Here is a 24,031-nt window from a genome sequence, read left to right as displayed (position 1 = left end):
AGGGAGGGGTGGAGGGGCTGAAGGGAGGGCAGGGGAATGGGGGAAATATAAGAACCAAGAGAGATTATGTAAAGGTGCACATTTCCAATGAAGAATGTTACTATATTATATACGTAAAATGTACTGATAAAATTAATTTTAAAAAATAAATAAATGGAAAACAGTAGACACTCGAGTATCTGCCTCTCTGCATTACAGATTTGTATAGCACATCTCTATGAGACTTCTATTGTGAATGGCAGTTTGCCCTAGAATGTGCCACACAATTCTGCTGCAAAGAAAGGGCTTAGAGAGCTGTAAACATTGTCCTAAAATGTACTTTAGATTAGAAGCCAAACATACTTTTCAGAATGGTTCTGCAGTTTGAAGTGAAGTTTTCACTCCAACATTTTCCCTGGGGCATTTTCTCCCATAGAAGTCAATGAAAGGGGATGACATAAAGTGCAGTGACTTCTCAGAGAAAGCAGCTAGAACTGCCGTGCTGTGGCAATCAACTCCACATCAGGAATGAAGTCTCAAGTGTCTGCCTCTCTGTATAACAGATTTGTACAGCACATACCTGGTAGGTTTTTATTGTGAATGGCAGTTTGGCCATTCCACCTGGAGTGTAGTGAGAGACTCATCCTTGCATCTAACAGATTCAAGGATGTATTTCATTTCTTTTGTATTTCATTTCTTTCTTTAGAAAGAAATTTCATTTCATTTCATTTCTTTAGTTTCCATGTACTGAGGTGCTTGGAGACAGATAGTAGAAAACAAACATTCCGGAGTTCTTACTGTGCACCACATCGACAAGGGTAAACTGTATTTGTGGGATATAGCTGCTCAGCAGAAGAGAGCACTAAGGCAGAAGGGTCAAGCAAGCAGCAGGAAATCTCCTCTCAAAGGCACCCACAAGAGCTTTCAAGTGGGGTGGAGGCTTGCAAAGACTCAGCCAGTCCAGAAGCAGTCCGAGGACTTGTCTGCAGTGATCTTCCCTTCCTCCTCTATCCTCTGTGTCTGTCCTCTGTGTCTGTCCTCTCTTCCCACACTTTGAAGTCTCCTTTTTTATGCACCATTTGTTTGCACACCTTCAACATTTCCCTTTCTTCCCCTCCCTGTGAAGCCCACATGCACCTGCTCTTTCTGCTTTCTCCTATCTTTAGGGCCCCATCTTTGGATATGTAACAGTCAGAGGTGACATGTTAAATATGTACCAATCAACAGGAATGAGTGCCAGGTATTGTGCTGCAGTGACGTTCTGAGGCTCCCTCTAGCACCAAGTTTGAACCCTGTGGCTTCTGTTTTTGTAAATAGAGGGGAAAAAATCCCAGAAGAGAGTTTCACAGTTAAGGTGACTGGGTCACCAGTCAAACAGAAGTGATACTGGCTTAATTATAAGCAACTAGTTTGCCCATCCTGACATGTACCATTTAATATAAATCCTGCTGAAAATAAAAATTAATCAAAAGTAAGATTAAAAATAAAGAATGAATGGGAGAAAATATTTGCTAGTTATTCATCTGATCCAGAATATATAAAGAACTCAAAAAATTCAACCACAAAAGAACAAGTAATCCAGTCAAAATGTACAACTCATCTAAACAAATACTTCTCAAAAAAGGAAGTACAAATGGCCAATTAATATGAGGAAGATATGGGGAAGAAGCTCAACATCTTTGCCATTAAGAAAATGCAAACCAAGATTATACTGAGATTCCAGAATGTCTAGAAAAGAAAGAAAGAAAGAAAGAAAGAAAGAAAGAAAGAAAGAAAGAAAGAAAAAAAGAGCGAGCTAGCAAGGATGTAGAGAGAAAGAAAGCCTTATACATTGTTAGTGTGAATGTAAACCAGTACCGCCACTATGGAAAACAGTGTGGAATTTCCTCAAGAAGCTAAAAATAGGGCTAGTACATGATCTCTTGGGTACATACATATATTCAGAGGAAATGAAGTCAGCATACAAAAGACAGACTTACACTCGTGTCTACTGAAGCACTATTGACAATAACCGGGATACACAATCAGCCTACATGCCCATCGGTGATTAATGAATAAAGAAAATATGGTTATAAATACACAGTAGAGTATTAATCAGCCACGATGAAGAGTGAAATCTGTCATTTGCAGGAAAATAGATGGAGCTGGAGGACTTCAGGCTAAGCACAATAAGCCAGACTGAGAAACACAGGTATTGTGTTTTCTCTCATCTGTGGACACTAATTTGTTTTTTTAAAGATGACTTGAAAGTTAAAGATGGACTGTTAGAGTAGGGAAAGGGAGCCAGGAGACGGAGGGAGAAAGGAGATGGTCAGAGAGGAAGAGGAGGGTGGCTATGATTAAATTATGATACGAGAACATCATCCATAGATGACAATATCACAGTGAACCCATTAATTTGTAAAATTAATGTGCATTAAATAATATAATAAAAGCAAGACTGTATCTTACTAAATCTTATAAGTTAAATCACATATCTATGTGTATAAGGCATAGAAATACATACACAGATAAAGCGAGAGAAATAGCAACTGCTCCAAAAAAAAATCCCCTTTCTTCCTCACTCTAAACTTTAAAAAATTCTCTCTCAAATGCAAGCTAAGCACACGGCCCAGTCTACTTACTCCCCTGTGACCCCACAGCTCTCTGGGGTGCAAGATGGATGATTCTATACCAGCTGCCCCAACCCTTCCCTTGGTCCAAAGAAGTCACTTTGCAGCCTCTCCACTTCTCTCTGCCCCCACCAGGACCTCAGCAGCAAGAGCAGTGTAGGTGGAGATGGGAGGAGAGTCTGAGGAAGGGGTGGGGCTCAAAGCCTGTGGCCGCTCATTTATTTTTCACTGTCACTTGACTTCATCTCTACCTAAGATCTTCACAGTTGTACTGGAATAAAAAGTGAGAACACTGTGAGGGGAAAATGTGAAGTTGAAATATTTGGCTCCTGTCAGAGAGTAAACAAAATGGATTGGTGAGAAAGTGTGGCGCTAAGCAAAGGGCCTTAAAATCTGGGCAGAAGGGTCTGCATCAGGACCCTGTCCTGGGCGTGTGAGAGTATCTAAGAGTTGCTGCTCTCCGTGTACAACTCAGGCTCACACTCTAACGCCTAAATTATAATTTTATTAAAACAGGGACAGAGATACTGTGCGGCACTCAGCATTCCATACACAGAAAGACAACTAAATCTCGAAATACTTGAATTATCTTGTTCTATTCTAACTTAATTGGTCACAGTGTGTGGGTGTGGATGAGGGGGTAAGTGTGGATATATGGTGGGGGTGACACTAAAGAGAAACAAAAATAACTAGCTGGTCATGTTCAAGTGTAAACACAGCAAAATATCTTTTCTTTTCATAGACAGCTTTGAATTACTCAACTTAGCAAATCAGCTGAAAATAAACAGACTGAATGCATTTCCTATGTTAACTCACATGATTCCTCTGAAACATGTTCTGGGAATCATAAAATAAGGGTCTCCCATTTAACACAGGCCAATATAATACATTTTACCAAGAAAACAACCAAAGAGTTTTAGCAGAGAGAAATCTGTAAAAGCCTTATCAAAACAATGTCATTCAACCCAGAATAAACTATATAAAGTTATTTAATCTTATTCACATTAATTTCCTTGGATTTCATAACCCTAACTCCTGAGTTGTAAACTTTTTTCATATCACATTATTTTCTTATTCAGAGATGTATGCAAATGTTCACATTTCTAAAGAAGGTGCTAGTTGAATTGTTCACATTAGGAGTTAAAAGGGGTTAAAAGCAAGGTATGAAAAGGACAGTTGAAAAAATTGCTGCACTTCTGTGGCTTTGAAAAAACTCATATTTTATGAATTAAAACCATGGAAAACTATCATGATGTCTAAATATTTAAACGGAAATATTATGCTTTACAGAGGTTATTCTGGCTCAGATACTGGACTATTCCACGTCTGGCCTTAAGAATCCAAGACATCAGACCCCTGATGTCATCCTTGTAAGATTATAAAGCTCCACGATTTTGATTAACTTGTTTTTATGAGCCAGTGGCCTGATGCTTAAGTACTTACATTTTATGATTTCATTCTTTCAAATTAGCACCCAGAATTTCTTTCCTATGACTAAGAAGAAATTATGTTGACATGCTAAATAAAATATATTTAAAGTACAGTAATTTGTGTTTAACTTCTAAAAATATTACAGGGCTGGGAAGAAAATAATACCAGCAGGTATATGTCCAAACAGAGCCTTGATTTGAGATTAACAAAAAAATCAGAAACAGTTTGCATACTAAATATCCATGCCTGTGGGAATTTTTCCTTTTTTAAAGCCAAAATTAATGCCTGAAGGTTTTTTGAATGTTTGCAAACCAACATTTAGAAACAGATCTCCTGGGTCCCCGTAAGAACAAAATAGTATTTTTACCCCACCTCATGGCCAGCCAATTCGCACCCTCTGATGTACAAAGACTTGCAGTTAATTAGCAGAAAATATATTTGCTTACCTATCAGCAACACTACTTCCATCCTGGATTGCTCTCCCAAATCTACACTTTCATATTCAGCAGTCCATTTAATTTCTCCACTCCTATGTTTAATAGACATCCCAAACTCAACATGGTCAAAGCTCAATCTCTGCCTTATCTTGAACTGCACCCCCTGTAGCTTTTCCCACCTTCAGAAGGGTGACTCCATTCTTCTAGCTGCCAGGCAGAAGCTCTGACTGCTCCCTTTCTCTCACAGTCACTTCCAATTCATCCAGAAATCTTAGCTGTTTTTAGAAAACACGTACAGATCCAGACCCCTTTCCACAACTGCCATTGCTCCCACCTTAGACCATCCACCATCATCTTCCACCCTGAAACTGAAACAGCCTCCAATGGGCTGTTCAGCTGGTTTCTGCCCTTGCTATACACAATGTCTCCCTAACATACAAGCGATACTCTCTTGGATAACCTAAGCAGATTAGATTCCACCTCTGCCCCCACACTTTCTGATAAATAACAAAAATCTTGGGATGGCCTACAAGACAACTTGACCTGCCCATCTTCTCTACTACAGCTCCCTTCCCTCTTTGCTGACTCCATTTCTTCCAACAGGAAGCATGGCCCTAGCTCAGGACTATCTGAGCTGTTCCTCCATATGGATCATTCCTTGCCCAAACGTTATTCCTGATCTCTTTCAAGTCTTTACTCAAATGTTACCCTCTATAAAAGGTGTGTTATGACCACCTTATTTAAAATTACAATCCTTATTTCCCTATCCATACTCCACAGTCCTGATCCCTCTTACTTTGCCTTACTTTTTATTTTTCATAGCATTTATCACCTTAAAACTTGTGCCATGATTTACTTACTTATTCTTATAATTTACAATGGCCCTCATGCCCAGTATGTAAGTTCCACAAGGAGTAACACTGTCTATTTACTGATAAATCCTAAGTATCTAAGCAGGACCTGGCATATGGTAGGTACTCAATAAATATTTGTCAAATGAATGGATGAGTGAATACAGCTGCTTATCAAATAGTGAGAGTTTGGGCTGGGAATTTAGCTCAGTGGTTCCACTGCCTGCCTTGCAAACACAAAGTTCCGAGTATGGTCTCCAGTACCAAACACAAATAGTGAGAGTTCACCACTAGACTCCATTCAGGCATCCATTCTTCAATTATTTTATCAAACGCCCAGTACCTATTCTGCATTCACTTCTGGCTCTTCTCCAAACTCAAAATGACTATGAAAGGTGAACATTTTTATTCCATTCAGGACATTGAAGCAGCCACAACACCATAACTAAAGACAAATAAAAAAAGACTTCTGGAAGAGTTTCAGAAAGTGACAAGAACAATGGGATAAGTGTGTTCGAAGTAAGAGGAAATGTTTTGAGGGGGGGAGTGTGTCCTTTACTGTAATAATTTTTATGTAAATATTCACTGTATTTTATGGTCACACCTTGTATTGAGAAGATATTAAATTCATAGGAAATAATCAGTTTGAAAGCACAGCCACTAAATTTTTGATGTTTTTAATAGAATGTTGCATGTGTAAGACAAAACAAAAAGAAAATAATGTTACACTATAACATTAAACAAAAAATCTTCCAGAATGCAATAAAAAATAATGAAGGCATATAAAGAATAAAATAAAAGTTAAGAATTATGTAAGCAGACTCAAGTGTAAAATAATCCATCTAATTAGAGTTACTAAAAGAAATGTTTAAAAGAATGAAAGGAAGATGATATACGCATTAGTTTAGCCACAATTTAAGGCCCAACCAAGTGCTCACAAAAAAAATTAAAATGACAACCCACACATAGATGTTATACAGTATTAGTATTTCAGAAAACCAAAAATAAAGGAAACATATACTAAACTCTTTGGGAAAGAAAAAGAAAAAAGTCTGCAGAATCTCCCTGATAACATATGAATGAAATCAAAGGAAGAAAAAATCATATTACACATATAATTTTACACCTAACCAAAGTATGAAGCAGAAGAACGCAGGAAAATTTATTTCCCACAATAACTCTTTGATATAATTACACCAGCCAAAATTCAAATGAATATAGCAATAAAAACATTCTGGAACCAATGGTGAACAAGAAAACCATTAAATTACACTATTAATTCTAAATAAGTATCAATCTTTTAAAACAATAATGATAGTGATTTTGGGGATAACATGTAGAGGGCTGATGATGTAGCTCAGGGGCAGAGTGCTTGCCTAGCTCACACAAAGTCCTGGGTTCAATCCCCAGTGCTGAAAGAAATAATAATAAATAGAACTAGGGCCAGGGATTTAGCTCAGTGTCACTGAGCCTGCCTTGCAAGCACAAGGTCCTGAGTTTGATCCTTGGTACCAAAATAAATAAATAAATAAATAGAACTAAAGTTCCAAATTATGTCAACATAAGACAGAATGGAAATCGGTGGGAATACTTTAAGTAAAATTGAAAAATATAAAGATTGTTTCTTTGTTCAATTAATGTAGAGAAATACTGATTTCTGGTTATTAATATTTAGTTATATGTGCTATAAACTGAAATACAACTACTAGAAAAACTAATATGTAATTTATAATTTTTATACCATCAAAAAATATAAGAAAATTAAATCAATTCAACAATAGCACAAAAAATTTACAACAGTATTTAAACATATAACCTCCTCACTGAAAAAAAATTGTCAGAGCACAAAATTTTGTACCTAATGCTTCCAACCTTTTATAAAAACAGAAATTCATATGTTAAACAAATAAGCGTAAGAATTACGAGAAACAAAAATCTTTTAAATATTTCATAATCTTTCTAAAAATTTTAAACAAGACTGCATAAGGAAAGAAAACCTTAAGCCAACTTCACAAACATGGATGGAAATTGCTAAATAAAATATTAGAAATTTAAATTCATCAAGGACTATTTAAAGGAATAATGTATTATTATCTGGTAAGTTTTATTTCTGAAATGCAAAGATTGTTTGTTTGTTTGTTTGTTTTTGTGGTACCGGGGATCAAACTCAGGACCTTGCACTTTCGAGGCAGGCGCAGCACCACTGAGTTAAATCCCCGGCCCCTGCAAAGATAGATTTTAATAGTGAACAATCATTGTAATTTCCATACTTAATCAAATGACTTAGGAGAAAAATATATTTGTATATAATGTCTGTGTGTGTGTGTGTGTGTGTAAACCAAGAACAAAAAACTTTTTAAATTTGAGAAAGCATATCTACCCCAAATACAGTGAACATTGTACTTATTAGAAAGAATTATCTAAGATCAGGAACAAGAATGCCCACTGCCACTGTTACTATTCAACATTAGACTGGATGCACCAGAAAAAAGGAACAGAATAAAACCATATTAAGTGGCATAAACATTGAAAAATAAGAGACAAACTGCTATTATTTATGGAGGACATCATGATCTATCTAGAAAATCCAAGGTAACCAAATGAAAAGCTACTAACCAAGAAGAGAGTTCAACAATATGGAAAGATAAAAAACAACAATTTTCTACACTTTGGCATCAATTTTTTAAAAATGTAAGTAGGAGGAAAATCCCTTCCCAATTACAACAAAAATAAGAATGTTCTTACAAATCAAACTAATAGAAATAACACTTCTATGAAAAAATTATAAAACTTAGCTAAAAAACCAAAATGTCTTGAATAAGAAATGTACAACATCATAGCTTAAAACCGTCAATATTTTTTAAATGTAGATTCTTTCTCAAAGTACAAGTATTATTTCAATGTAATATTATTCAACATACAAATAGAATTTTTCATGAAGTTCTAAAGTTTATAGAGAAGATTAGTTAAACAATGATAACTAAAATCACTTCTTCTAAAAGACAAGAAATTTGTCCTAATAGAAACACAATTTAGATGCCTGTGGTAATTAAAACCATGAGATAGTAATGTAACAACAAATAAGTACTTTGAAGAAACAAATAGTCCAGAAACAGATTCCTATAAATAGGAATTTTACAGAATGTAATGTCATTAAAATTACAGGCTCTATCTTCATCCAGTATTTCATTTTTTGTTCCACTACTTCTTAACTACATGTTGTTGGATAAATTACTACTTCTTAACTAGATATTGTCCCACTATATTTCAGTTTCCTTGTCTGTAAAATGGGAAATAATCATAGAATCAATCTAATATGTTTAGTAAAATTATATATATATATATGTGTATGCATATATAAAATGCATATTTATGACAGATGATAAAGTACAAGTTCAAATCAATAAAAAACAGTATAGTATCTCAAATCAATAAAAAGAACTAGTTAGCTATTTGAAAAAATAGCTTTTTATTTTATGCCTCTCACAAAAGTATAATCAATGATTAAATTTCCTTGATGATAAGAAATTATTAGAAGAAAACATAAGCGAATATGTATAACCTTGGAACCAGGAAGGATGTCTGAAATAATACATAGAAAGCAAAAGGCATAAAAGAAAATGATGAATTTAACTATATCAAAACTTAAAACATCCTAATGACCAAAGCACAGAAAAGTGAAAAAACAAGTAACAGACGATCTCTAACCTAAGTTAACAGAAGATTAGAACCAACAAGTTATTTAAAGAAAGAAAACAATCTAATTTTTAAAAAATGAGCCAAGAATATAAGCTGGTCATTCACAGAAAAAATTTTTCAAATGATCAAGATTTGAATACACTGGTACTCAACTTCACATTAATAGAGAAAATGCAAATTCAATGATTATATTCCTACACAACTAGAGAAAATATAGACACAAGCAGAGAACTTTGCAAACCTCACCACTCTAAAATTCTACTGTATCTACCCCAGAGCCACTTAACTGTATGCCCAAAAAGGCAATCACGAGGATCTCCAATGCAATCTTATTTGTTAACTGTAAAAAATTCAAAACAACCTAAATATTCATGAAAATAAGAATGGATAAATAATCATTCATTCTTTCTATGCTAGACCATGCTGCAATTTCTTAAAATGAAGTGAACCTACTTGTGCTGACATGAAAAACTGTCTAAGCCATATTGTTAAGTGAAATAATATCAATTTTTTAAAACACAAACACACATATATCCTTTCTATAGGCAATGCTATGGAAAAGTCTAGAGGAATATACACTACATTATTAATGGTGACTATTTCTACAGAGAGCACTAAGAAAGAGGACATTGGAGAGGGAGATAATCAAAGGGCACTTGTTTCAGTATGATCTGTAAAGTTATAACTTTTCATAAGGAGAATTTATTAAGGTAATTTAAAATTAATGTACAAAGTATTTTCATATGTCATAAATGTGGAAGAGAAGAAAATGATGAAGTTATAATACAGTAAATAAAGTTGCTTTAAATTGTTAGAATCAAAGAAACAACAGTCTTTATAAAATCTAAACTATCTCTTCCTTACATTCATAGTACTAGAAAATCCAAAGATACCGTAGGTCACACCATTGTAAAATAATCAGTCCTTCAAACTCAGGGTTTATTAGACAAAAGATAATCTTGGGTGGTGTTTTATTTTTTCTGACTGTTTTAAGAGTGAAGTTTGAATTGCCTAACCAGACTAAATTTTCCTTAATTTCAGATATGATTTCTCTGGAAATAAGAGTCATCCTATTGATATAAATAGATTTGAGTGCAAATGTAATAGAATTGTCTTTCTCAAGTCTTAGTTCAATATTCATTAAGAGAAGTATTTTATAATCTAAGAATTATTCATTTTTTAAATTTTGGATTCCCATATTGAACATTTTGTGATAGGATATAATAGGCCTAATTGAATTTGGCTTTCAGTGTGAAATGTAAGACTATGATGGCCAAACATACCAACATTTTTCTTGATAACCACAAATGGCCTATGATTAAGACAGAACCTGATAATTTAAGAAAAATTAACTTGTCTAAAGTGAGAACAGAGAATAATTCATGAAGGTACTCATTTTTTTCTCCTTCCCCATTAATCTACATTGGTCTTTAGCTGTGACATGTACTGACCAGTGGAAAAACATTAACTATGGCTAATGGACTGAATGGATTTATTTAAGAAGAAATATTTAAAGAACTAAAAGGATCAAATTATCTCCACAACACATATATTGGTCACAGGGACATAATGTACACTATGCCATAAATCTTACCTCTTCCAAAAATCCATTTTAAGCCCCATAATGATTGAAAAAAATCTTTCTATATTTCTAAATCTCAAAGCCTCTTAGCAATATTTTTACTTTTCTTTTCTCAGTTCCTATTTCAATATTTTCCTACCTTTCTAATTAAGGTCCATACTCTGGAGGGAAGATTGTGGGCTTGGGAGAGCAGTCAAGTCTGGATAGGAAATTCAACTCTGACTACTTTCAAACTAGTTAAATTTGAGGAGATCGAGTGTTCTTTTTTTCTTCATGAACAACCTCTGAGGAGGAATTATTTGCTTTGTTCCTCCCAAAGTGCCTATTAATGATACAATAACATGGTAGGTCTTTAAAAATATGTCAAATAAATGAATAATGAAAGCCAAATCCAAATGAAAAGTTACTGAATATTCAATAGAATATTTTAAATGGGAAACTTCTTCATTAGTAATGAAAAAGTAATAGAACATTGATCTTCTTAATTAAAATGGCAGCAATGAGTTCACCACAATACCATCAAAGAAAAATAATGGAAAAGTCATATAAGGCATAAGGAAGAACTGGATCATAGGTGCTTTCTATCCTTAATGTGAATTTTCTGGGAAAAAAAAATCCATCACTCCAAATGTGAAGGTGCTAGTGACAGGGGATCTCAGTAAGATTCACAATCCTGTAACTTCCATTGTGTGAGAACCAGGGGTGAAGGGCATGGAGACTGCCACGGAGCAGGCCCTGGAAACCCTGCCAGGCTCTGGGCCAAGGCTCCCAGTCAGCACTGCCCCACAGACACCCAGCCTCCTCAGTGCAACCAAAATCGCCCCGCTGGACACCTTAAAGGTCCTTATATCCTCTTGCCTTCACTTCCTTCTCATAGGAGAAATCACTTAAGAAAGGTGGGGAAATTTGGAATAGCTGTAGAAAAAAACTAAAACTACAGCCTAAAGACTGAGCTGGACAATATGCTGTTTCTTTCTGAGGTCTGTGTTTGGGAGTCTTGGATCAGTATTTACCTGTGTACAGGCGTGATTAGTGACAACCTTGGCCTGCTTCTCTGAGTTTATTCTATGAAGGGATAAATGTAATATAAGTTTTCCAGGAATAGCCCTGGCCAGGAGGCCCAAGCCCCAAACCTGCCCCCTTTCCACTGACAAAATTACTATAGCTTGTATATACTTCATGAAAATATTAAGACAAAGAACCAATAGATATTAAAACCAGAAAAGTTAAATATTTTAATGAAAATCTCCCCCCCCCCGTCTTTTTCTACAGGTAAGCTTGGTGGAAAACTATCATATTCTAAAATACCTAGGCCAAGTACAATGATATAAGCCTGTAATTCCAGCTACTCAGGAGGCTGATGCAGGAGAATGGAAAGTTCAAGGCCAGCCTGGGAAATTTAGAGAGGTCTTATCTCAAAATAAAGTTTAAAAGGACTGGGATGTACCTCACTGGTAGAGCACTTGCCTAGCATGCACAATGCCCTGGGGTTCAATCCTCAATACCACAAAATAAATAAATGAAAATAATAAAACACTCAGTTCTCAACCACTCCCAGAAAAAGCAATTCAACTGAATCAAACACTCATTGAGTATTAGTTTAGCCATTGTTCTGGCTGTAGGAAACTTAGCTCTTCCTTCAAGAGCTTCTAATTATACAGGAACACAAAACCACAAGGTGAAATGAGAAAATATACAAAAAGATATAAAATCAAGTAAAATGAAACCAATTATTTCCCAAAAGTATGGACCAAATATTTGATTTGTGTAGTGTTCATTTATATTAACACTGAAAGATGCTCTAAGATTGGCTGAAACAGAAAAGACGACAGAAAGAGAATTCAGAAAAGAGAGAAGAGATAAGAAAAACAAGAAATGCATGGACAGCTGACTAAGGGCCTAACTCCTAAGCAGGAAGGGCCCTGTGTCGGGGAGGCAAAAGATGTTCACATAGGAGGTCCAAACCCAGAGGGAGAGGGAGTGGGGAAAACAGAGTTCCCAAAGCCTCCTGAGTCTACGAGCCATAACAAAAAGCTGGGCATGAGAATATTGCTGGATGAGCTGCTAAAAAGAGGAGGCTATGATCCCCCCAGAAATGAAATATCTAGGAATCAGTCTAATGAAGGAAGCAAAAGATCTCTACGTTGAGAACTACAGCACTCTGAAAAAAGAGATCAAAGAGGATATAAGAAAATGGAAAGACATTCCCTGTTCCTGGGTAGGAAGAACCAATATGGTCAAAATGGCCATACTTCCAAAACTGCTATATAGATTCAATGCAATCCCAATTGAAGTCCCAATAGTATATTTCACAGAACTAGAGAAAACAACAAAAATTCATTTGGAACCAGAAAAGACCTAGAATAGCAAAAACAATTCTAGGCAACAGAGACATGGCAGGGGGTATCACAAACCCCAACTTGAAACTATATTATAAAGCCACTGTGATAAAAACAGCATGGTACTGGCAAAGAAACAGACCCAAGGATCAATGGAATAAATTAGAAGATGCAGAAACAACTCCAGACATACTCAGCCACCTCATCTTTAACAAAGATGATTTCCTCAATGGAGGAAAGATAGCCTCTTTAATAAATGGTGTTGGAAAAACTGGATTTCAACCTGTCAAAGATTAAAACTAGACCCCATCTTTCACCATGCACTAAACTAAAATCAAAGTGGATTAAAGATCTAAATATTAAAGCAGAAACACTAAACTTGCTGGAAGATAAGGTAGGTAGAACTCTCAAAGACATTGGCATAGAAAACGACTTTATGAACAAATCCTCCGTAGCACAGGAACTAGCACAAAGAATCAACAACTGGGAACTCATCTTATTAAAAAGCTTCTCCACTGCAAGAGAAACCACCAACAGAGCTAACAGACAACCTACAATGTGGGGGAAAAAAATTTTACCAGCTGTTCCTCAGGCAAAGGACTAATATCTAGAATATGTAAAGAGCTAAAAAACAATCAGACCCCCCAAATATAAAGACCCAATTCAAAAATGGGCATCTGAAATGAATAGATATTTCTCAGACAAAGAAGTAAAAGCAACAAATAAACATATGAAAAAATATTCAACATCACTGATCATTCAAGAGATGCAAATGAAAACAATGCTGAGATTCCACCTCACCCCAGAAAGAATGGCTGCTATCAAGAAATCAACCAATAACAAATGCTGGCAGGGGTGTGGGGAGAAAGGAACCCTTCTCCATTGCTGGTGGGAGTGCAGACTGGTGCAACCACTGTGGAAGTCAGTATGGAGATACCTCAAAGAACTAGGACGAGAGGTCCCATTTGACCCAGCTATTCCCCTGCTGGGTATCTTCCCAAAAGAATTAAAAGAATCATACCACAGCAACATATGTGCACCCATGTTTATAGTGGCACAGTTTGTAACAGCTGAAACTTGGAAACAGCCCAAATGCCCATCAACTGGAGACTGGATACAGAAGGTGTGGTTTTTTAATAAACTGGAGTACTACTCAGCCATAAAGAATGAGAAACTAGAGACATTTATAGCTAAGTAGATGCACATTGAGGCCATACTCTTAAGTGAAATAAATAGAACACACACATGTAAATACTGAATAGTTTCTCTGGTGTAAAAAAGTAAAAGTGTAAATAAGGATCAAAATGTATAATTGATATTGTGAAATAGGAAGAAAAGGCCTACAGGAGTAGGGGAAGTGGGAGGGGTAGGGGAAAGGAAAGAAAGAAAAAGAAAAAATATGAGAAAAGGAAAAAAATGGAAACAAAGTATTTGTAAATAGGGAAGGGTGGAGGGGGTGAAGGGAGGGCAGGGGAATGGGGAAAAAATAAGAACCAAGATACATCATGTAATGGTACAAGATCCCAATGATGAATGTAACTGTATTGTATACCTAAAATGTACCAATAAACTTAATGGAGAAAAAAGGTGGCGGCTATAGATGGACTACATGACAAGCTCATTAAATAATATGTTGTTGGCTAAAGTAAAGTAGCTCCTTTACCCAAGGAAGGATAGGATTCAACAGCCCCACTGAATACATGGAACCATCAATAACACCAAACCCTAAATATACTATGCTTTTTTCTACACATATCTATGATAAACTTTAATTATAAATCAAGCACAATAAAAGATTAGTAACAATAAATAATAAAATAAAACAAGTACAACAATATACTGTAATAAAATTATGCAAATTTATTCCTCTCTCTCTCTCTCTCTCTCTCTCTCACACACACACACACACACACACATAAAGGAAGCACTTTATGGCTTCTCTTTGACACATCCTAATTGCCTGCATCCCTACTGTTGCACTTTAAGGCCACTGCTGAATCAGGTTCATTTGAACCCAAGCCCTATGATTCTGCAGCAAACTGATGGCTGAGATGGGTCCTGAGTGCTCAGTGAGCAGAAAGCCTGTATACCTTGGAGACAATGGACAAAGGGATGATTCACATCGCAACAGGACCAAGCTGGGTGTTTCAAGATTCCACCACACTTCTCAGAAAGGCTCACAATTTAAAACTTATGAATTGCTCATTTATGAAATTTAATAGTGTTAGACCACAGTTTACCTCAGGCATCTGAAATCACAGAGAGCAAACTACGGATAAGGAGGGTTGTACTTGGTCTGGCAATCAATAAATAGAAGTTGGAGATAACGTACAGTTGTCACCATTATGCAGACTTTGTACTTAAGAGAATGACATAAACCTGGGCTCCCTCCTCTTCACCTGCGGGTATGAGAAAAATAGGAAAGAGCTCGTTTGCTTGTGTTCAGTATAAGACAAAGAACACTCAGAAGGACTGAAGGGATCAAACACACCATTCGTCACAGCACATGATTTGCAACACAAAACTGCAAAGGTGATCTGAGAGGCCTCCTTGGCTTCAGGTGTTTCATGCTAGCTTCAGACTGGACAAACCTGCAGAAGAGGCTTCTTCCAAAGCAGCAGAATGTGCCTGCTAGGTCTTGGCGGAGATGTCCCTCGTGTCAATGCTCCCTGCGTTCACAAAATGTACCTGCTCTTAGCACATCGAGCAGCTGGGAACCACATGGCCCACAGCACGCCCAGGACTCCACTCCCTAACAAGGGCTTGGGTCAGCCCTGGGCTAACAAGCAGGATAGATGGCCCGTATGGTGCCAGAGGAACAATAAGACCAAAACCGTGAGCTCTTACACAGCGCATCTTTGGAACACACCCGACAGATAGAGCTCCGGGTCCTGGGAGGGTGTGTGGTGCTATGCTGGGGCTTGTCTGTGCACTTCCTATACCGGAATTCCAAGCCACAGGCCTTTGAGAAAGACTTTCTGTATCTCAGCCTCTCTCTAGTCTCTTATATAAAGGAGTCAGAGCCCATGACCTCTCAGCATCTACAAATGTTATAAAGAAAGAATATTTTTCAGAGTAATTCATAAATTGAGCAGATGGCTTAAAACTTGAACTTGAGCAGCTCAGTTTAACCTGAGATGCCTGGGCAATTTTGCACAAGGAATGATCAAATCAAGGAGGGCCTTGCTCCGAGTCCCCTTGGCCCTTCACTCCTGTGACCCAGTCCTAACTGTGTGCCTTCCACCCATCAGCTTATGTTTCAATATTAACATTACAAATCAGTTGCCTCCAAGCTTTCCTGCCCTTCAGAGATGGGCAGAATGGCCTCAGCACCTTCTTTCATCAACTCTAATCCAGCAAGTTTCCTCCCAGGAAATCCTACCAAGCCACTGAGGAAGGAGTGTGCTAGCTTTTTAAAAAATAAGACTCCAGTTCTGCCAAATTTTTAGAAGTCAATAGGCAAGATTTGAGAACAATAGGAGGAAAAGAAAACAATGTACTCTCAAAAACACCACATGTGATTCAGACTCTTTTACTTTTCAGAATGGAAGTGCACTCATTTTTCTTCTGACTATGTAAGAACTTCTGCTGCATATTGTTGGACTGTGATTTTCCCACCACCACCTTGCTCCCCACCACACCAGGCATGGGAGTTTTCTGAGTCCTTTGTTAATGTGTTGGTTGAAATAATATTATCTTCTTTTAATTTGGATTTTTAATTATCAGTAAGGTTAAACAGTTTTTTCACGTTTCTTGCAAATTATTTATGTCATTTGTCCATTTTTCTGTTGTGTTTTTTTTCTTTACTCATTTAAAGAGCTCTGCATGTTAAGCATCTTTGTTCTTGTCACAATTTGCTTGAGCTTAACTTTGTTCATGTGGGTTGTTGGGCTTTTGTTTTAGTTTTTCTGTGTAAGTTTTATTCAGTTTTTAGAGTCAAATATATTAGTCTCTTTTGTTTTACTTGATTGTTGTTTGTTTGTTTTTAAATCTTGCTTTTTTTTTTTTTCAGTACCAGGGATTGAACTCAGGACCTTGCAATTGCCAGGCAGGTGCAGCGCCACCGAGCTACATCCCTGACCCAAATCTTGCTTTTAGAAAGAACTTCCCCATTCCATCAACCCATCTATCTACAAACACATATTTGAGTATTTCATTTTCTTTTTTTTCCTCTCTTATATTTCTGATCCATCTACTATGTATTTTGGTATGACAAAGAAATTTAATATGTATTTTGACATGACATAGAAACAAAATTTCATTTTTTTCAGTTATTTCAACTCTGCTCATTAAATAATCAATAGTTTCATTATAGATTATAAAATGTTTATTTTGTAATACTTCTTTATAATAGGTGTATCACTTTCTGGAGTTCCTACTATTTTCCTTTGATCTCCTCATCTGACGTGAACTGATTCTGATACCATAACAAAGTGTTTCAATCTGTACGCTTTCAAAATTCATTTTAGTATGTGGTAAGACAATACTCCCAACTTGGGCTTGCAAAATTTCCCTGCTGTTAGGCTTATTGCCTCAGTAGCATTTAGGCACTGGAAGGAGAATGTTGAATATATGTATTTTTTCAAAGTGCACAAACTTGTAAAAGTCCCAAAGTCAATACTTTCATAGGAAGCATTTATTGCCCCTTTTTAGACATCATGAGAGCAGTCACTGTTTGGAAAGCGCACTCAGTAGAGTGAATGGCAAGAGTCAGGGATTTTCCAGTCCACAAGACACATATTTGCTTGCCTTGCTAGGGCCACTGAAAACTGAAGTGTGGTGAACCTATATGCATATATCAGATCTGCACCACAATACTTTTAAAACATTAAAATGATCTTGTAAGTGAACAGGTTCAGCTTACTAGTTCCCCTTTATGGAGCTACATGAACTTGTTGCAACAGATCGGTTACTTGAGCCTTTTGGTCACATTCATTTCTCCCTCAGACCTTGTTTGTCAGGCCTTGTCTCATCCTCAGGTTCTGCAGTCTCCTTCCCCAAAGTAAGAACCACTTCAGCCTCGTCCCATCTCTGGGCTCCTCGCTGGTCCCCTGAGGGTACGGTCCAAGCTTCTGGCTCCCATAGCACCGTTTCCTCACTGGGTGTGTAGCACCGAAACTGCCAACACCTCTTGGAGAGTAGATGCTATTTACTGTTGTATCCCACTCCCTAGCTTGGTGCCTGACACAGGAGTCTCCACAAATATTACAGTATGCATACCGAATGTGAAGCAGGAGAGGCACACAGGCCTCCCACCCAGTGCTGGTTCAGCGTCATCTTCACTGTTGAATTCTGGCTTCTCACAGTCTCCAGGACCACTCCTCTCCACAGCTTGGGTCCCTCCTTGCACTCCTTCCTCTCCTGCTGACAAGCTTGCACTGTGTCAGAGCTCAGCCATGCCCACCTGCCTGCCAGAGGACCCAAGACACTAAGGTGCCCACCGGGATGACCGGGCCAGCCGCTTGGACCCCTGCTCTGCCTGTCCAGCTCCCCAGTCACCAGCCCAGACCCTTTCCAGCCCAGCCGGATCGCAGTCCCAAGATGAGCCAACTGGGTGACCCCTCTCTGAAACCACCTGCTCCCACATAGCCCAAAGCCCTTTCCAGCCCCACCCAGTAAGTGACAGCACTGTGGAAGTCCAACTCCTATGAAAGTGTCTGGAAACAGAAATGGAAATAATAATATAATCTAGTAGAAATCAAATTGTGGGATTCTGGTCTTTCATTAATATTATGTGGGGAAAAAACACTCTGAGTTTTCTCTAATCGCCCTCTCAAAAGAAGAAAGTTCTTTACTTTCTGAGACCTTCATCTGGCCCCTCCCCACCTCTCAGCCCTTGTCCTCTCTTCAGTTGAGCTCAGCATTTCACATGCTCCTTTTGGTGAGATTCCACCACAATACATCACCAGGAACACATGTGTTCCACTGGGACTTTATTCCCTGGAAGATGTGGATGTGGTGTAAATAACAGCATCATTAAAACTTGAAGGAAGTGATGTGAGAGAGAGTGAGCTATGGTGAAGTAAGGCAAAATAAAGCAGCTATGATCCATGGTGTTTCTTGAAGTAATGCAGATAGCATGGACACCGATAGGGAAATTCAATAGTGTTCATCAGCTGGAACTGTCAGCAGAAACATTAATTAAACTGCAGCTGTTGCTTTAGCACTTGTAGGGGAGTGGAGAATCCTAACGCCAAAATAGATCTCTGAGGAGGAGAGCCTTTCCAGCTAATGAACTACGATAGGAGCCTGGCTGGGCGCTTTATGAATTTAAATAAAAAGCTGAGGGGTGAACAGTTGTGATTAAGTTTGTATCTAAAGTTCTGTCTTAAGATACCATTATTTTAAAGAAATGGTTCTAGCTTGTTCATGGAAATATGTGCTAATCAGGGCTACAGATTCCTACTATGCACTGGTTATTAGGTAATAGTAGAAAGAACATTTAAAAGGTTTGTTGATATTTAATTTATATGATTAGAGTATAACCATTAAAGATTTAGAAAACTGAGAAGCAGGAGAAACAATCACCTGTAGTCACTAAATGTTATTCTCATGTCTGTCAAGAAAAAAATAGTTTTGGTTCAATCCATAAAAATTAGTCGGTAATGTTTACTTTCTAGATTTCACGACATTTAATGGATTCAGTTTAACAAACACTAAGCAGTTGTTTTGTACAAGATGATTCTAAAACTAGTTGCAAGTCATAGCTGAATTTATAGTATTAATTTCTTATTTATCACAAAATGATTATAATAATTTTTGTTTAGTTTCTGTTGCTTAAGAAATCTATGCTGTCGATTTTTATTTTAGAAAGGTTCATTTAACCAATCATGTGAATTTTCTAATTATGAAAAAACTGTTCTGTAAAACTTGTAATAAACAGAATTAAACAGAATATTAGTTTCTATATGCCACCTAGAAATGTGGATTTTAAAGGCTTTTCCGAGTATGCTGACCTACTGGCTTCTTGATTTCACAGGAGAAACCAGCATTCCCAATGAATCTGCTATGAAAGTAGCGAAATGATTAATCCTTTCCTGTTGCTGCTGATATCATGAGAGAAGTTAGGGAACACTACAAAAGTCCAGACTAAGGAATGACAGGGAAAGGGGGAAAATGGGAAGCCAAACCAGACTCACAGGGTCAGGGAAAAAGTCAAAAGTCTACGCAGGAGGGTACGGTTTGTGGCTAAAATGTCTATGGAAAGGTAAACAGAATCTGTGCTCAAAAGTAAGGCATACAATATTATAGTGCCCCACAAGGACACTATACAAAGACAGGACATAGGAAACAAAGTTACTGGGAGAAGGGGAGCACTTCACGCTCTCAGCAAGGGCAGGCTCCTTCCAATTGGCCCACTATGGAGAAGACAGAAGGGGAAGCAAGGACCCAAGCGCTCATCACACAGAAATCCTCATTACTGGGAACTAAGGGCACAAGAGCCACCTGGCACTAGGCCCCTGGAGCTGAAACTGGGGTGCAGCTGCCATTCATTCAATACCACACACTCTCAGAGTGAGCCCCAGAACAGCAAAATGATTAAGAGGTAATGACACAGGCTAAGGAGCCCACTTTTATGGACTCAACCCAGACCTGCCAAGGCCTGCAAAGGAACCAGGAGCCAATTCCCTCAGTTAACCTGTCTGTAAACTACGGATTACATGGCAACTTCCTCACAGAGTTTTCAGGACCGAAAATGTAGAAGACATTCATTGACTGTCAGCTACTGTGATGTTTATCATAATCCTGTGACAGAGTCATAGACTGCTCTACTTCTAGTTCCATCCACATGATGCCTACACAGCATTGAGATCTAGTCACAGAAATGAACCCAGGACATTAAAAGTAATGGCCCTGGGGTTCAGTTCACTTGAGACAAGAAAACAGGCCTTCCAAGGCATGGAAAGTGCTCACTATCAAGCACTTGGTCAGCTCAGTTTCAGACCCAATTCTGCCAGCAGAGCACTTGGTAGCTTCTGCTGAATGACTTTCCTCTGAGGTGATACTAGACGATGACTTCTCAACCCTGAAAGCAAATTACATTCCCCTGAAAGCTTCTAAAATAGTCCAATACCTGGACACCCTCTCAAGCCAACCTGAATCAGAACTCAGGGCCAAAGCCCAGCACCTGCAGTTTGAAAGCAGCACAAGTGACTGATGCACAGAGCACCCTGAGAGGCCCAGGACTAGATGATCTGACAGGCCCAGGGGAGCTGAGCAGAGATTTGCACTCCCTTGACTTTCCTGTTGGATGACAACAGCCCCATAGCTCCCATCCCTGCCGGCAAGCAGACCAGGGCATGCCAAGAGAACAAGGAAACCTTACCGATGACTCCAATAACTCTTGGAAAAATATGATAAATTGTTAATGTCTTCCATTGAAGAGGCATTAGCTGAACACTAATGTGGAAAGTATAACTCAGTTTGTTGCCAAGAGAAATTTAGAATAATTGAATGAGGGGGAAAAAAATACTTCCGGAAGCTTTTTGTCAAGCCTTTTGTCTCCAAAGGATTCAGCATTATTTTCCTCCTTTGACCCTGTTACTTCTTTTTGTCCATAAAGACAGGAAGGAACAAAGGGGGAATTCTGAGTTTATTGAAAGGAAATCAAGAAAGATCCTTTCCATAAAACAGAACCTTGATGAAGTGTAATCCAGCTCTGCCTTTAATTTTTTCCACTGGTTTGCATTACACAGGTCTATGAAACTCCACAAAAAGTATATTTGCTTTAGGAAGATGGTCAGCCTGTCAAGAAAGTAGCACAAGCCTTGTTTACTGGCCAGGGATGAACACGTGGGTGTGTCGGGGAGGGAGTGGCAATATAACGATAGTGTTGTGAGGAGACATTTTTCACCTCAGAGTGGAGATTCTTTCTGTTATACGTGTTCACTTCACATGAAACATTCAATTTGGAGGGGAGGGATAATCAAATACACCAGAAAAGTATAGTTATGTCTAAAGGCATAAGAAAAATCAAAACAGGGACGCCATAGCAATGTCACGAGTTGCACTCAACGCGCCGAATCAGCCTGCTGCAGACAGGCAGGTCTGTGGGCGCCGTAGCAACGTAGCGAGTCGCGCGGAACCGCACCAAGCCACTGGAAACCACCCACCCACCACCACCACCATCCCCCACCCCACCCCCCACCCCGCTCCTCTGTACAGCCACCTGGTTCCACACTACAGAGACGCAGGGGACACCGGGCCACCAGACCACTGTACTGGGTAAGTTGGAGTCATCTTCCTTCCCATCAGGACCGGGACTATCTTCAGGGGAAGGGCAGCTGGAACCTGCAATACAGCTCTGCAGAGATCAACCCTACAGGAGGACAGGGAGCTCAACTTGGGACTTGCAGCCAGAAATCTGCCTGAATCTCATGGGTCTGCGACTAGCTTGCTGAGACTTATTGACTTACATCTGCACACTGCAACCCACGTTGTCTATTGTGACAGCAGAGACATACCCAGAAAGAGGCCCTTCATCTTCATGGTTATTTTTTGTTCCCAAAATTAGTTTTACTATTTTGTTTTTTCTCTTTTCTTTTCTTTTGCTCCTCTTATCTCTAATTTTTTTCCCTACTCTTTGTAAATATTTTTCTCTCCTTTTTTCTTTTCTTTTCTTCTTTCTTTCCTCTTTCCTTTCTCTCTCTCTTACACTCACTCTCTTGTTCTCCCACATTGTACATCTTCCCTTTTTGTCCCTGTTTTGGTCCTCATTCAGAGTTCTTCTTTATTTTCCTATTATTCTCTTTTTCCTTCTCACCTGTGTCCTCTGGCCACACTGCTAACCTTCCCCTATCCTTCTTCCCATCTGTCCCTCCCTCCCCAACCACTTCTAACTCCCTATCCCAAAGGATAAAGTTGTTATATTGAAGAGTTTATTCATTATATGTTGGGTTGGTCCTCGATCTTGATTTAATTCACACAGCTAAAGGTGATAGATTAATAATTACCACAAAATGTCATTTTCAAAAATGTACTTGATGCAATGGTGTTGCTGATTGTATCACTTGGACTAAGGTGTTGGTATTGATCTAGTCAATGAACCTTCCTAGTATAAGGAAAATGAGATAGCCTTAGAGTCATTAGAGACTCAAAACTTAAAGACCACCTATATCTGGAAGACACCTCTGAGAAGCAATCATTCCATAAGAGTTCTAATTACAAGCAACAAAGATACCTACAATAAGCAATTTCAAACTATCAACCCAGGAGTTAAATCAAGGACAGTACCAAAAATAAAAGTGAGAAGACATTTAAGCAAGGCACAAACTCAGACTTCCACCCCACCGAGGGTAAATCCTGGGGGAAATGAGATGGAAAAGTCCCATAACCAACCACCTGGATGCCCTGAACTGATAGCACAGGAAGTAACAAAACAGGTGAATGAGGCTCTAGAAAAATTCAAAGCAGAAAGAATCTCCCAGATATCCGTAGAGATGGTGAGCAGAGTGAAAGACATGATTAGAGGATCTAGAACAGAAACAGATCTAGAACAGATAAAAAATAGATGAGCTCAGAAACATGCTGGAAGCCATGAATACCCAGCATAAGAAAGAAATGGAAACCATGATCGCCCAACATAAGAAAGAAATGGAATCCATGAAACAGATTCAAACAGATATTCAGGAGATCAAAAACTCCATTGAAAGTATCCACAGCAGATTACAGGAATCTGAAGATAGAATATCAGATATAGAAGACAGGATCATGGTTAGAGACCATGAAAATAGAGATTTCTTAAAAATGGTAAGGGACCACGAGAAATCAACCCAACAACTGCTGGACGATGCAAAGAAGAATAACATAAGACTGATAGGAGTCCATGAAAAAACAGGAGAAAGCACAATTGACATAAAAAAACTGTTCACAGAAGTAAGAGTGGAAAACTTCCCAGACAGAGGTAGAGAATTGGACATACAGATAAGTGAAGCATATAGAACTCCAACTAGCCATGATCAAAAAAAAATCTACATCTAGACATATAATAGTCAAGATCCCAGAAACCCAACAGAAAAACAAAATTCTACAAGCAGTTAGAGAAAAGAAACAAATCATCCACAAAGGAAAGCCCATCAGAATCACAGCAGACTTCTCAACA

General features: G+C 38.1%; 1 protein-coding gene across 8 annotated transcripts in view; it reads right to left on the bottom strand.

Annotated features, from left to right (window-relative positions):
* Filip1 (filamin A interacting protein 1) overlaps positions 1-24,031 on the bottom strand; it is a 357,204-nt gene that overhangs the window by 188,327 nt on the left and 144,846 nt on the right. Inside the window, exon 1 of one of the 8 annotated variants that reach the window (XM_087207572.1) lies at positions 2,604-3,364. The exons of the other annotated variants lie outside the window; for them this stretch is intronic. The gene's annotated coding sequence lies outside the window, so the exon portion shown is untranslated. Of the gene's footprint in view, positions 1-2,603; positions 3,365-24,031 lie in introns of those variants that run through there. 8 annotated transcript variants of the gene reach the window in all.

This window comes from Heterocephalus glaber, unplaced genomic scaffold (genome assembly GCF_053883595.1).
Source record: "Heterocephalus glaber isolate CG9 unplaced genomic scaffold, H.glaber_assembly_v1.0 deba00000818, whole genome shotgun sequence".
Taxonomy (NCBI): domain Eukaryota; kingdom Metazoa; phylum Chordata; class Mammalia; order Rodentia; family Bathyergidae; genus Heterocephalus; species Heterocephalus glaber.
Note: the sequence above shows the minus strand (reverse complement) of the source record. Positions and strands in the feature narration are given on the sequence as shown.